This window comes from Melozone crissalis, unplaced genomic scaffold, assembly GCF_028551555.1.
Source record: "Melozone crissalis strain CALT ecotype California unplaced genomic scaffold, PUWL_Pcris_2 ptg000023l_1, whole genome shotgun sequence".
Classification (NCBI taxonomy): Eukaryota; Metazoa; Chordata; class Aves; order Passeriformes; family Passerellidae; genus Melozone; species Melozone crissalis.
This window is the reverse complement of record NW_026535801.1, coordinates 40,477,786-40,493,278: the sequence shown is the minus strand read 5'-3', so window position 1 is coordinate 40,493,278 and position 15,493 is coordinate 40,477,786.

Genomic DNA, 15,493 nt, shown 5'->3' with positions numbered 1-15,493 from the left:
ACTTCCACTGAAGATGGAAGCTGAGGGAAGTTGGAGCTTTCCAGGGCTGAGCAGATCCATCAAATCAGCCACGGGCAGCTTGGGACCTATTCCACAGTTATGGGATGTATTTTTAGCCTGTGGAAAAGCAGTGCCAGGAGCACCTGATATGACAAACACACGCAGCAATCCATCACTGTCCTGGCTGTTATTCCATCACAATCTGGAGGGTTTCACTTCCCCACTCCCTGCTGCTGTTTGGGAAGCGTCTCCAGGGAGCCTGGCTGGAGAAACCAGGGAGGGAGATGGAGATGGGGATGGAGGAGATGGAATCAGGATGAAATAAAAGGAGTCAGGATGGAGAAGATGGAGTGGGAATGGAGGAAATGGGGATAGAGGAGATGGAATGGGAATGGAAGAGATGGAAATAAAGGGAATGGAGTCAGGATGGAGGAGATGAAGTCGGGAGGAAGGAGATGGAATAGGGATGGAAGAGATGGAGTGAGAATGGAGGAGATGGAAATAAAGAAAATGGAGCCAGGATGAAGGAGATGGAATCAGGATGAAATAAAAGGAACCAGGATGAAGGAGATGAAGTAGGGAGTGAGGATATGGAGATGGAGTGAGGATGGAGGAGATGGAGCAGGGATAGAGGAGATGGAATGGGAATGGAAGAGATGGGAATAAAGGAAATGGATGAAGGAGATGGAATCAGGACAAAATAAATGGAGCGACGATGAAGGAGATGGAATAGGCATGGAGGAGACGGGATGGTAAAAGAAGAGATGGGAATAAAGGAAATGGAATCAGGATGAAGGAGATGGAGTGGGGATAGAGGAGATAGAATAGGGATGAAATAAATGGAATCAGGATGAAAGAGATGGAGCAGGGATAGAGGAGATGGAATGAGAATGGAAGAGATGGAAATAAAGGAAATTGATGAAGGAGATGGAGTCAGGATGAAGGAGATGGAGTGGGGACTTCTCCCTGTCTCCATCAACATCAAGGAGCTGAAGAGAGGAAGATGAGGATTCACCCATGTACATTGGACCCAAGAGGAACGTAGGGATGACTTCACAGTGGGAAAAATGCAAACGTGGATTAAACCCTGACACAGGAATTCTCAGGTGTGTTTGGGGCTGTACTTGTGAATATGCCATGGAATTAATGATGGATTCCTAGCCCTGGATAATGGAAGTTCCAAATCCCCAATGAACTGTGAGAGGAACATCAATAAAAATCCCCAGGAATCTGGAAAAGTTATGAAGAAATAAATCTACTAAATAAAAACGTTCATTTCCAGAGAAATGGAAAGGAATGTGGGATGGGGGATCCCAGCAGCAAATAATCCCTAATTCCATGTGTCAAACCCCTTTGGAATATCAGCAGAGGGGGAGCCATGAATCATCTTAATTCTCTTTGCACATTCCATGCACTTCCCATCCCTTTTTTCTCTTTTCCAATTTTAATTCCAAACTGTGGAGTCAAAGGTTGTTGCAGGAATTATTCTGAACTCTTAGACACCTGTTGGAATTAAGGGTTGGTTTTTCTCACCCCAAAATTCCAGGAGTCCTCCAAGGTGAAATTTTAACAGCAGCATCTTCTCCCAGGCCCATTTTGTCACAGGAATTACAACTGGAACAAAGCAAATCCAGGGATAGCCTTGAAGTGGGAAATGAATTCCCTTGGGAAATAAGAGGATGCTATTGGGAAATGGAGGCCAGCAGGAATTAGCTAATGAGCCCTGACATTGGTCATCCTTGGACACAGCAGGAAAACCCAGACATTAATTAAAGTGAGGGTTTCGGGAAAAATGATGAACTTTGCTGTAAAAGGAGCTCAAAGCTTCCAGGGAGCTCCGTGGTGCCATGGAGGAGTTGGGGCATTAATTGGATTAAAGGCTTGGGGAAACCTGGAACAGCAGCTCTGGGCTGTGGAACAGGGAATTCATGAGGGACTTGATATAGAACCAAGGAATTGTTTGGGTTAGGAAAGACCTGAGTGAGCCATGAACCATCACTGTTAACCCTGTCCCCAAGTGCCACCTCCACAGGGCTGGGAACACTCCCAGGGATGGAGATTCCACCTCTGGCTGCTGTGCCAGGGCTGGAAATCTCTTTCCATGAAGGAATTGCCCCAAAATCCGCCCTGAGCTGCCCTGGGCCGGGCTGAGGCCGTTCCCTCTGCTCCTGTCCCTGTTCCCTGGGAGCAGAGCCCGACCCCCCCGGCTGTGCCCTCCTGGCAGGGAATTCCAGAGAGGGAAAAGATCCCTGGGGATCCTCCTGTGCTCCAGGTGAGCCCTGCCCGGCTCCCTCAGGGATTCTGCAGCCCCTGCCCGGCTCCCTCAGGGATTCTGCAGCCCCTGCCCGGCTCCCTCAGGGATTCTGCAGCCCCTGCCCGGCTCCGTTCCCTTCCCTGGACACTCTGCAGCCCCTCAGCCCCTTGCTGTGAGGGAAAAATCAAAAAGTGGGAGAAAACATGAGGGGGGGAAGAAATGAGGGCAGTCTGAGGAAGGCTTTGATGCAGAGCTTTTCCCTCCTGGCTCCTCTTTTTCTCTAGGCCAAGCCCTTCCCAGCTCCCTCAGGAATTCTCCAGCCTCTTCCCCAGCTGGGTTCCCTTCAGGGTCTCTCCTGCCATGAGGGGAAAATCAAAAAGTGGGAGAAAATGTAAGGGAAAAAAGAAGTGAGGGGAGTTTGGGGAAGATTCTGCTGCAGAGCTTTTCCCTTCTGGATCCTCCTTTTTCTCCAGGCTGAGCCCCTTCCCAGCTCCCTCACGGATTCTCCAGCCCCTTCCCTCGCCCCTTCCCAGCCCCTCAGGGTCCCTCCTGTTGGATCCTGGAGCTGTCCCCAGCCCTGGAGGTGCCCTGGGCTGTGTCACCCCAAGCTGGCACTGCCCAGGTGCCAGTGGCTCTTTCCCAGCTGGACACTCAGGTTTTTTGGGAGATGGGAATGACTGCACCTCCTGAGCCAACTCCATCACGCTCTGGGATGAATCAGAGCCCTGCTCTCAGCCCTGGGATTTTCCTGCATCCAGCAAAGGAGGGATGAGGGAGAAAAGCACAATTCCATCATCCCTTCCCAGCCCCCAGTGCTGCTGGGTGTTACCTGTGCCCGTGGAGCTCATCCATCCCCACAGCAGGGCTGAAAAAAGGCTGGAAAATCCCTTTCCATCCCAGATTGCTGCAAGGATGGACATCCTGCGGTTCCCAGCTGAAATCCAGGAGCACTCAGAGCCCTGGGCTGGTTTAATGGCCATTAATGGCCCCGTGCTGCTGCCTCCCCATCATTCCCATTATCCCGTGGCTCATTCCAGGTGCCCAGAGCTCCTTCCTTGCTGCCCATGGAGAGGGGAGGGAATGGCTCCTGCTGTGCCAGGATCCATTCCCAAATTGCACATTTGGGCAGGCTGCAGCAGCTCAGGAGCGAGAGGTGCCACTGATCCCACCCAGAGCTCAGAGACGAGGACAATCTGTCCTGCTCCCAAGGCACCAGCAGGACCCACATCCTGGATTTGGGGCAGGAATGGGGTGCCAGGGGCAGCCTGGGGGTGCGACTCCCGATATTGTCCCAAATTCCAGCCAGGACCAGGTTCCTGCGTTCATTCTGGAAGCTTTCCTGTCAAAACACCCAAACCCTGGCAATCCACACAGGCCTGGAATGGGCAGCTCCTGGAAGAGCCCAAGCCTGGCTTTGCCTCCAAGGCAGAGCTCAGAGCATTCCAGGGAGCTGGCATCAGAATTCCAGGCCGGGCTGGGATAGAAAGGATCTTAAATCCTATCCCATTCCCAAAAAAATTGGGTTATTTTCCCCTCAAGGGTCGTTCTGGACCTGCAGAACATTCAGCGTTATGAGCATGATGTACAGAAATATTTGGTTGGAAATGGATGATGGAATTATGGAATTCCAGACTGGTTTGGGTTGGAAAACACTTTAAAGCTCCTCCCATAAAATCAGGAGGCTTGCACCTGAAAATAGAGGGGAATTCAGGGGAACCAGGAGGCTTACACAGAAAATAAAGGAAAATAAAGGAAGGAAAAAAAAAATAAAGGAAAATAAAGGAAGGAAAAAAAATCAAGGAAAAAAATCAAGGAAAAAAAATCAAGGAAAAAAATCAAGGAAAAAAATCAAGGAAAAAAATCAAGGAAAAGGAAGGAAGGAAAATAAAGGAAGGAAAATAAAGGAATGAAAAGAAATAAAGAAAAATAAAGGAAAACAAAAAGGAGGTTTTTACTTGAAAACAAAAGGAAAGAAGGAAAACAAGGAGATTTGTACCATCAATAAAGGAAAAAAGGAAAATGAAGGAAAACTGGGAGGTTTGCACCTGAAATAAATGGGAAAAGGGAAAACAAAGAGGTTTGCCCCTGAAATGGAGGGAAATAAATGGAAACAAAGGAAAAGTGAGAGGTTTGCAGAGCCAGAGGCTTTGCTTCCATCTCCTTTTAAACTGGAAAATCACCTCCTGCCATCCAGGCTTCAGCAGGGGATTAGGAACTGTCCAGGACATAAAGAGAAAATAAAAGATGGAAGATTTTATGACAGGAGAAAAATGAACAATAGCCCAAATCCATCTGCGAGGGAGAGAGGGGCCAATCCCTGCTTTCTGCTGGGTGTAATGCAATTTCTGCAGCATTTTCTGTCTGATAAGCAGGGATGTAGTGTTTGTGTTGGGAAAATTCTGTGTGCTCAGGAAAGGCTCATTTCAAGGGAGGAGAAGGGAGATGGAGCGTGGCCTCCAGCACTGGAAATTTCTCTTGGATAATTATCCAGAATTGTCTTCTCTCACACAAAACCCACCCATGAGAAATCCTGGATCCAGGTGCACAGCCCATCAGCACAGGGACAGGGGTGGGAATGGCAAAGGGATTGTTTGGAGAAGCCTCCAAATCCAAGTTCTGCTGTCCCTGAGCTCCCTCAGCTCCAGCCTGGCCTCCTCTGGGAAGGGATGATTCCCAAAAATCCGGGGGTGCAGCTGCCTCTGGGATTGGGGATTCACCTTGGGAAAAATACCTGCAATTCCCAGGAATCCCGTCCCAAATGCAGATTTTTGGGAAGCAGAGGGACACCTGCAGCCAGGGTTAGCTCTAAACTCGGGTTTAACCTTAGGAGCCTCTCAGGTTCTGAATCCCCATCCAAGCTGGAATTCCCTGTTTCTCTTGAAGCCTCAACTTCCAGGGATTCCCTGACTCCTTTCCCTAATTCCTCCCTGCTTTCCTGCCCTGCAGCAGGCAGGGAATGCCCAAGGAGAGAACCTTTTCCTCATCCAATCCCTTGGGATTCCCAGGCTGGAGAAGCAGGATCTCCATCCAGGGCAATCCCACCCCTGGAATTCCAATTGTAATTCCCAAACTCTGCCAAAGGAGCAGGAAAATCACCCCTGAGGCTCCATCCCCTGCATCCAGCTCCCCAGTGCCTCCCATTCCTGCGGGGATTTCAAATCCACGTGGACGTGGCACGGATTGGCCCTGGGAAGGGCTGGGAATTTTGGGATCCGATGCCGTCAGATGGTTTTCCCAACCCAAAGCCTTCCAATTCTCCAACTCTGCTCCTCATTTCCTGGCTTTCAAAAGTGCTTGGATCAGTATTCCATCAGCTCTCCCAAGGTTTTGGGTCTGGAAGATTTCCTCAAGAAATGTATTTGGGAAAATTAAGGATTGGCACAAATAACAGATCCAGGCATCCCAAATTTTACTGGGACAACTGGAAAGATGCTGCTTGCAGTTTTGCACCCCATTCCAACATTTTCCCTGGCTCAGAAATCTGCTTTTCCACAAAACCCACTGATTTTTCCATAGATTCCAATTATTTTCCACAGTCTGCTTGATTTGGGAAAATATTTCAAGCTCTGGAAGTTCTTTGGAGCAACCGACTTTGAAATAAAGACTCCAAGAAAGCATTTAAATAAAGGATCCTTTTAGGAAATACCTCAGATGGCTGCAAAACATTTGGAATACTGAGAATTCCTTAATTCCATGTCCATCCATATTTTTAAATTTGGCTGCATTTGGAGAGAGGAAAAGCAGCAGCTCCAAGGAGCTCTGGAGGGATGGGGAAAACTCTGGGATAAAGGGATATAAAACTATGAGGAATTGAGCAATCCGTGAAGCCTGGAGGAGTTTTCCTTCTCTGATCAGTTCTCCAAGAGGCACACAACTGGAAAACCGAAATTCCAGCCCTGGATACCACCAGAGTGGTTTCCTTGGTGATTGTAACCATGGGAAGGACTTGGACTCCCTTCCCCGAGCCTGAGTGAGCTTCTTCTGATTAAACCAAACAAACAAAACCATAGAAAAAAGAAAAAAATATGGAAATAGTTTTTCCACTCAGGAGCGATTTTCATATTTGGGATTCAGCTCCTGCTGCATTTTGAACACATTTCTTAATGGCTCCAAACCCAGAGGGAATCAGCAGTCCCTGACCTGTCTGCTGCCCTTGTTCCCACTTTTCATTGAGTTTGAAAACTTGGAAAATATCTCTAATGTTGTCAAATCCAATCCTTGATCTGCCAAGGTCCCCAGGTGCCACATCCACAGGGCTTTAAATCCCTCCAGGAATGGGAACTCCACCTCCCAGCCTTTTTCATGCAGGAGTTTTCCCAATATTTTCCCGGGCTGTGTCACACCAGGGCTGGGACATGCCAACTGTCCTCAGCCTCCTTCCCACCAAAAAGGCATTTCCAGGAGCATCCCTGGAATCTGCAGCACAATTCCTGCTTTAAGGAATCCCTGAGATCCCTCCTGCTGCAATTCCCAGGTGGCACCAGGAGCTAAAACCAGGTCCAAGGTGGTTTGGGATCAACTTGCAGAGGCTCCTCATCCCTAGATCCCTTGGCCCAGCTTTTTCCAGAGCCTTATCCCTGAATCCCTGGGCCCAGCTTTTCCAAGGCTCCTCATCCCTGAATCCCTAAATCCCTGGGCCCAGCTTTTCCCAGGTCCTCATCCCTGAATCCCTTCCCAGGCTCCTCATCCCTGAATCCCTGAATCCCTGAGACCAGCCTTTTCCCAGACTCCTCATCCCTAAATCCCTGGGCCCAGCTTTTCCCAGGTTCTGATCCCGAAATCCCTGGGTCCAGCCTTTCCCAGGTTCCTGAATCCCTGAATCCCTGAGACCAGCCTTTCCCAGGTTCCTCATCCCTGAATCCCTGGGCCCAGCCTTTCCCAGGCCTCTCATCCCTAAATCCCTAAATCTCTAGGAGCAGCCTTTCCCAGGCTCCTCATCCCTAAATCCCTGAATCCCTAGGCCCATCCTTTCCCAGGTTTTCATCCCTAAATCCCTGGGCCCAGCTTTTCCCAAGTTCTGATCCCGAAATCCCTGAGACCAGCCTTTTCCCAGACTCCTCATCCTGAAATCCCTGGGCCCAGCCTTTCCCAGGTTCCTGAATCCCTAAATCCCTGGGCCCAGTTTTTCCCAGGCTTTCATCCCTAAATCCCTGGGGCCACCTTTTCCCAGGTTCCTGGAGCCCTAAATCCCTTTCCCAGGCTCCTCATCCCTAAATCCCTGAATCCCTGGGTCCAGCTTTTCCCAGGTTCTCATCCCTAAATCCCTTTCCCAGGCTCCTGGAGCCTCCTCTGGTTCCAGCTCCTTCCCAACGCTGTCCCTTCCCCTCCTGTGGAGCTGCTGCCCGGTGGATGCAGGAGCTGAGAGCTGCTCCTGCCTCATTCCTCCCGGGAATTTCACCTGATGGAAGTCTGGGATCCGGCCAGGCTCAGCTTCTCCTGCAAAAAGCAGGAATGGCAGCAGAGGATGGAGGAGAGGGAGCGGCTCCTCCCCACTTCCAGCCAGACCTTCCTCCCTCACAGACAATATTCCATGAATTCCCCATCCCCAACCTGCTATTCCAATGGAAATGAGCTCCTGAAAACCCCCGAGCTGTGAGCTGGGCCTTTGGACAGAAATCATTCCCAAAAACCATTCCACGGTGTGGGATAGACACAGCGATGGCAGCCCTGCCAGTTCTGGGTTTGGGGACAACCAGGGAACATTGGGCACCAAAAAATGGGAGGAAAGCTCCAAAAAGGAGGAGGAAAAACTCCAAAAGCAGGAGGAGGAAAAACTCCAAAAGGAAGAGGAGGAAAAACTCCAAAAGGAGGAGGAGGAGGAAAAACTCCAAAAGGAGGAGGAGGAGGAAAAACTCCAAAACCCTAAACTCCAGAAACTTAACACTGGATCTTAAATCTTGGAGTAAAACAAGTTTTTACCCCAAATGCACTGGATAGGAGGAGGTTGGCTTTGACCACAGAGCTCCTATTTCCCTAAAAATAAACCAGCAAAAATTCCCTGCAAATTAAACATTCTAAAAGGATGGGTTAGTGAAAAATGAAGGATTTCTCTTCAACTCCAAGATTTTTCTCCAGCACAAAAATTTCTCTTCCAAACAGAGATTTCTCCTCCCATCCGAGAGAGGTTGGGCTCTGCCAAAAATTCCTGGAAGAAAGCAGGGATTTGGGGAAGCCCTGAATCTTTGGGTACAGATTCCCAACTCTACACTCCTATAAATTCTTTTTTTTTTTTTCCAACTGGAATTATTTTGTCCAATGAGGAAGGCTCAGCTAGGAAAGGGATGTTAATTTGCAGGGAGTTGTAGGCACAGAGTTGTAAATGTTCCATGGGAACATCCCAGCTACTCTTGGGTTTAATGTATGAAGACCAAGTGGGAGAAATTCTCCTCCCAATGCCAAATTTTCCAGCTGGGATCTCATTTGAGCAGCTCCACTCCAGCCATCCCTTTGTATCCCGACGGAAATGAAGGGGAGAGAGGGAAAATGTTGTTCCAAAGCATGGATCCCCCATGCCACCTCCAATTTCAGGCAATTCCAGCCCCACTGGGAGCTCAGGGAGTTCATCCCTCCAAAATCAGCAAGGATTTATTGTGGTTTCATGGAGTCGAGGAATGGTTTAGGCTGGGAAATCCTCCAGGATAATGGACAGGAGCCAGGGAATGGCTCCCACTGGGCATCCCAGGGATGGATGGGACATTGGGAATTCCCAGAGCAGCTGGGGCTGCCCCTGGATCCCTGAAGTGCCCAAGGCCAGGTTGCAGCAAGCGGGGATATTGGGAGGTGTCCCTGCCCATGGATGGGATGGGAAATAAATGGGATTTAAGGTCCTTTCCACACCAAACCACCCCACAATTCCATGGAATCTGAGTGTGCGTTGTCCAGCTTGGTAGAGGGAGGTTAAACCCCTGCAGCAGAACAGATCCTGGCATTAAATCCAATTTTTGAGATTACATTTCTCCCCTTGGGACACTCCATGAAAAACAGACGTGGATGGACACCCTGAACAGAAACCCAGCAAAATCTCAGATATTCCAATATTTGCCCAAAGGAGCCAACCCTGTTATTAATTTTTGATCCAAACATTTCTCTGTGAAGAAAGGGCTCAGGAATGAGCTTCTCCTGGAATGACATCCATGGAAAATATCAGGAGTTACAGAAGGAAGTAACAGATGTCACTCAGGCTCCCCTGCTCCCATCCCTAATTAAGTTTGGAACCAATCAGCTCTCCTTAACATATGGAGCTTTTCCCAAACATATTTCCTTTGGTTTAAAAATATCCCATTCCTGCCACACAGGGAATAACTGCTCGGGGAATATTTACCTTTCAGCAAGTGATTTGCATATTTAAATTTAATTTTTTTTAATGGATGTTGAACAATTCTGATCCAAAAGGAAACGGGACCCTCTAAGAACAGGGAGCAGGAGGCGGCTGTGCAGCATTCCCAGGAAAGGCAAATTTCTGGGAGTTGTTCCCAGGGTGGGAAGGGCTTCAATATCCCATTTTTGGGGAAATTTTCCTTCATACCTTTGGAAAATCATGACAAAACAGGGACCGGCCTGGCTTTTTGTATCCTATGAAAATGGGGAAAAATCTCATTTTAATTCATGAGAGCTGAGCTCAGGATTTTGGGAATGATCAAATCCATCCAGGCAGAGCTCAGAGCCCCTGGCAGGGCCTGAAGGGGCTCCAGGAGAGCTGCAGAGGGACTGGGGACAAGGGATGGAGGGACAGGAGCCAGGGAATGGCTCCCAGTGCCAGAGGGCAGGGATGGGTGGGACATTGGGAACTGGGAATTCCCAGAGCAGCTGTGGCTGCCCTGGATCCCTGGCAGTGCCCAAGGCCAGGCTGGAGCACCTGGCACAGTGGGAGGTGTCCCTGCCCATGGAACTGGATGGGATTGGGCCCTGGAAGGGGCTCTGAGCTCTCCCTGGATCTTTCCCTTCTCCAGGGGAACATTCCCAGCTCTCCCAGCCTGGCTGCAGAGCAGGGACAGAGCCCTTCCCAACATCATCCCCACGAACCATTTGAATTCCTCTTTACAGCATCCTTCCCTTGGAAAAGCTCAGGAAAACCTTCCCATCCTTTGTGAGCTGCAGCAGCTGCTCCAGGGGAGCCTCTGCCCATCCCTGGGGGCGAGGGGAGGGATCCCAGGGGAGGGATTGGGAGGGGAGGGAATGGATTGGGAGAGGATGGGATGGATCAGGATCAGGAGGGGAGGGATTGGGATTGGGATGGGATGGATGGGATGGATCAGGGTCAGGAGGGGAGGGATTGGGATGGGATGGATCCCAAGGGAGGGATCCGGAGGGGGATGGATCCAAGGGGGATGGATCAGAAGGGAATGGGATGGATCAGGAGAGGAGGGGATGGATCCCAAGGGAGGGATCAGGATCAGGAGGGGAGGGATCCTGAAGGGATGGGATGGATCCAAGGAGATGGATCAGGAGGGGATGGATCAGGAAGGGATGTATGGATCCTGAGGGGGGTGGACAGATCAGGAGGGGATGGGATGGGATGGATGGATCCAAGGGGATGGGATGGATCCTGAGGGAATGGATGAGGAGGGGATGAATGGATCTGAGGGGGATGGATCAGGAGGGGAGGGGATGGATCCTGATGGAGATCCCAAGGGGATGGGATGGATCCAGGGGATGGATAAGGAGGGAATGGATCCCAGGGGGTGGATGGATGGATCAGAGTGGATGGGATCTATCAGGAGAGGAGGGGATGGATGGATCCGAGGGGATCGGTCAGGACGAGATGGGATGGATCTGAGGGGATGGGATCCATGCATCAGAGCGGATGGGATTCATTGATCAGGAGGGGATGGATGGATGGATGGATGGATGGATGGATGGATGGATGGATTCGAGGGGATGGATTGGGAGGGAATGGATGGATCTGAGGGGGATGGGATGGACCAGGAGGGAATGGATGGATCTGAGGGGGATGGGATTCATGGATCCGAGGGGGTTGGATCAGGAGGGGATTCATGGATCCTAGGGGATGGATCAAGTGGGAATGGATCAGGAAGGGATGGATGGATTGGGAGGGGATGGATCAGGAGCGGATGGGATGGATGGATCCTGAGGGTGATGGTTGGATATGAGGGGGATGGATGGATCAGGCAGGGATGGGATGGATGGATCCGAGGGGATGGATCGGGAGGGGATGGATGGATGGATCTGACAGGGATAGATCAGGAGGAGATGGATCAATCAGGAGGGGATGGGATGGATGGATGGATGGGTCCCGAGGGGCATGGGATGGATCCAAGGGGATGGATGGATCCTACGGGATGGATGGATGGCCAGGAGCTCATTCAGGCGTGGCCTGATGCCGTGTGACACAGCACTGCCCCGTGCTGTCCCCGCTGCCCAGGACAATCGATTTTGGAGCAGAGAGAACCCAGGTTTATGTAACTGCGGCATCCAGCGGCGCAGCACAAACACCCCGGCTCCTCCCCGCTCCCACAGCCTGGTCTCAGCCCGAAAGAAATGAGAAATGGGCTTTGTGCTGGAATATTTGACAGAATTCCGGAGTGTCCCAGCAGATCCCTGCGGGATCAGGGGCACACAGCTTTTCCTGCCCTGCTGCCTTGGAGTTCCACACCAAAAATCCATCGGCTCCCAACACTGCCCCAGGGCAGCTCGTTTTTCCAGGCCACTCTCCTGTCACATCCCTGCTCTCTCGCTCAGCGCCTGGTTTTATTTAAAAAACCAAATTACCCAACGCTGACCCCCTCACCCACCTCACTTTGTCCCCAAAACCTCCCAGAGACTGCAGGAAAATTCTGCTCTGAGCTCCCCCAGGGCTGGGGATTTTGTCCTTTCCTCAGCTGCCCCCAAGAATTTGGGTCTGGGGAGGAAATTCCTCTTGGAATTATTGATAATCCCTTAAATTTATTTTATTTTTAAGCACTCAGGTTTACTCTAAATTGCCTTATCCTTCTCCTGTGAAGCCTCATCTCACCCAACACTCCTGTTCCTGCACCACATTCCCACTCCCATTTCATGCCAGGGATGGAATCAGCGTGAGGAAAACACAATTCCTCCCCTCAGCCCCCAAATCCAGCTGGAATTTGGTGGAATCCAACACCACCCTTTTCTCACACCCAATCTTCCACCCCTCTCCTTCCTTAAGGAAAATTGCTGGAGCTTATTTAGGATTTCAGAGGCACCTCAGCGCCCAAAAGTGACCAAATTCCATGGAAATCACCCAGATTTGGGTGGGAAATGCTCCAGCTCTTGGCTGTTATCACCTTCCAATGGATTTGGGGATTCCATGGACCCCCAAGCTGGGAATTTGTGGGGAAACAAAACATTCCTGGCCTGAAATCCAACAATTGCCAAGGCATTGGAAGGATCAGAGAGCATCCCTGGCTCTCCTACTCCCGAGTTACTCCTTGAGCAGCATTTGAGATGTGGAAATTAATAACAAGAGGCCCCAGCCTGGCAGGGAAAGGCAGAACAGACTCCTCCACAGCCTGGTTTGGGCTTTTTTCCCCATATTTTCAATCATTCCTCCCTTTTTTGCCCAGTGGGATTCATCCCTCTGCTGCTCCCAAGCTGCTTTTCCAGGATGGATTCATGCCTCGACAGGTTTGGGATTTAAAACTCCAAATCTAGAGCAAAAAGCAGCAAATAAAATCAATAACGAGCACATCTGACTGAAAAAAACATAGAAGATAATTTGAAAAAAGACTCCAAATTCAGGAGTTTCCACATTGCAGGGAAAACTAATCAATTCCCTGGAATGGTTTTGCTGGCACTGCTGGAGTTTTGTTTTCAAAGGAATAAAAAATGAAAAATGCCACCAAGGCAGGCCAAGGTCTTTGTTTGCCCCGGAGACGAGGGGAAAATGAGGGGAAAAACCCAATTTAATCCCAATGGATGTAAAATCCTCACTTTCCCCATTAAAACCTGGGAATTGCAGCTGCCCCTCTGGTCTCACTGAAATGTCAGAGCCTTGCTCTGCAAAACCAGCAAAAACACCAACAGGAATCCTGGAATAGCTGAATTCCCTCTCATTTATTTCCACACAAACCCCAGGACTGTGGCAGGACAAAGCCAGTGACAGAAATCTCGGGAAAAGTTAAATTTATATTGAATTATTAATCATTTATATGGAATTATATATTAAGGTTAAATTTATATTGGATTATTTTCACTTCACCCACAGGAAAGGCAGGCTGAGGGTTCCAGGCCCCCCCCAGGCAGGTTCTGCACCTTCCCAGGAACAATTCCTGTCCAAAATTCCAGGAAATTTTCCCTCTCCCACCTCCTTCCCCCCCTGTTTTCCTGACTTTTCAGCCAACCTCAGCACCTTCAGAATAAATTGTATTTTTAGGAAGCCTTTACATTTACACGAACATCAATGAAGTCACAGCTGAAGGAACTCCAGGAGTGGCTGCTCCCAGCTCCAACATTCCCAAAAATAAACAGGATTTACCTTGGCTCCACTTGTTTCTGTCTGGAATTTGGGAGAGGTTTATCCATGCAAACCCAGGAAGTTCCCCAGCCCCTGGATATGGGGGGAAATTCATTATTTGCACTCTCAATATTCCCACTGTTCACTGATTTTTTACTCAATATTCCCACTCATTTACTAAATTCATTATTTGCACTCTCAGTATTCCCACTGTTCACTGATTTTTTACTGCCCATCACTTCCCACATATTCCACTTTTTCCCAGCAGCATTTTCTCATTTTACTGGAATTTCTCCTCAAGGAAAATTCCCATTTAAAGAACAACATGGTTCCATGAATATTTCCTTAATGGAAATCATTTGGGCCTAAGCAGCAGTTTAGCAGCTGGAGAAAACAAATGAGGTTATTTTAAGCTCAGCTTTTGTGCTTCACTTCAAGACTAATTTCATTTTATAATAAAGCCAAACTCTTATCATACTTGGGGAAATATTTGGATGACTTTCCCAATTTTTAATCTAATTCCTGCCAATTTCTTTTGAAGGCTTAATTTCAATTGTCACGACCAGCAGCAGTATCCAACCTGGAATTGCACATCCAAGCTGTGGGAGGATCCCGCACCAAAAACTGCTGGGAACTGCCAGAAATCTCTGATTTTATCTCAGTGCCTCAGTTCCCACCTGTCCAACAACACAAAAAAATAACAGCAACTACCTCTATAAAACTTAAATAATAAAAACAATTAGGTATTAGAGGGATAATTAATATTTCAATTAATTAGGAACAAAAGAATGCATGGAAGTGGTGGATTTAAATGCAAATTATTAATTTGGTTTAGGAGTGGAAAAAAACCCCTGCACAGATGAATTTTGTGCTGTTTTTTATTTGATCTGGATGCATTTTGTTGGAAAAATAAATGTGGGAGTGTAGACTTAAACTGTTGGGACTCTGTGTCCTCATTAAGCACTAATTGCTGCTGTTTATCTGGCCAACATTCTTCTGCAGGAGAAGCTTTCCAAAATCCTCCTTTTCTCCTTTAAATCATCCCAGTACTTGTTGGAAGAAAAGGAAGGCTTCAATTCTATTTTGGATCCATTTCGATTTAACCCCATGACTGAATCAAAATTCTCTGGGCAGTGGAAGCCAAAGTCCCAGGAGGAAATGGGTTGTGTTTCACCCAGGAGGAAGGGGATGCTTCCCTAAAAACCAGCCCAGTTGTCAAAGCTCTCCATCAAAGCACCCGATTTGGGACAAAATATTTTTGGGAAAAGAGGATTCTGCCACAAAGGGTGACCTTCAGATTTTTGGGGAGCAGCCACCAGTGGGTTTGAACAGGGGAGAGCTCTAAAAATGGGATTAAGGAGATTTGGGACTTGCAGCCAGACCTGCATCTGTATCCCACAGAACCCTTTAACTCCAGGGCTGGAGCCAGGCTGGGAGAGCTGGGAATGTTCCCTTGGAGAGGGAAGGCTCCAGGGAGAGCTTCCAGAACATTCCAGGGCCTGAAGGGGCTCCAGGAGAGCTGCAGAGGGACTGGGGACAAGGGATGGAGGGACAGGAGCCAGGGAATGGCTCCCAGTGCCAGAGGGCAGGGATGGATGGGACATTGGGAATTGGGAATTCCTGGCTGGGCTGGGGTTGCCAGAGCAGCTGGGGCTGCCCCTGGATCCCTGGCAGTGCCCAAGGCCAGGCTGGAGCACCCTGGGATGGGGACGGCATCCCTGCCCATGGCAGAGTGAAATGGGATAATCTTTAACATCTGCTCCAAGCCCAGCTATCCTCATATTCCATGAATCCCAAACCCACATTTC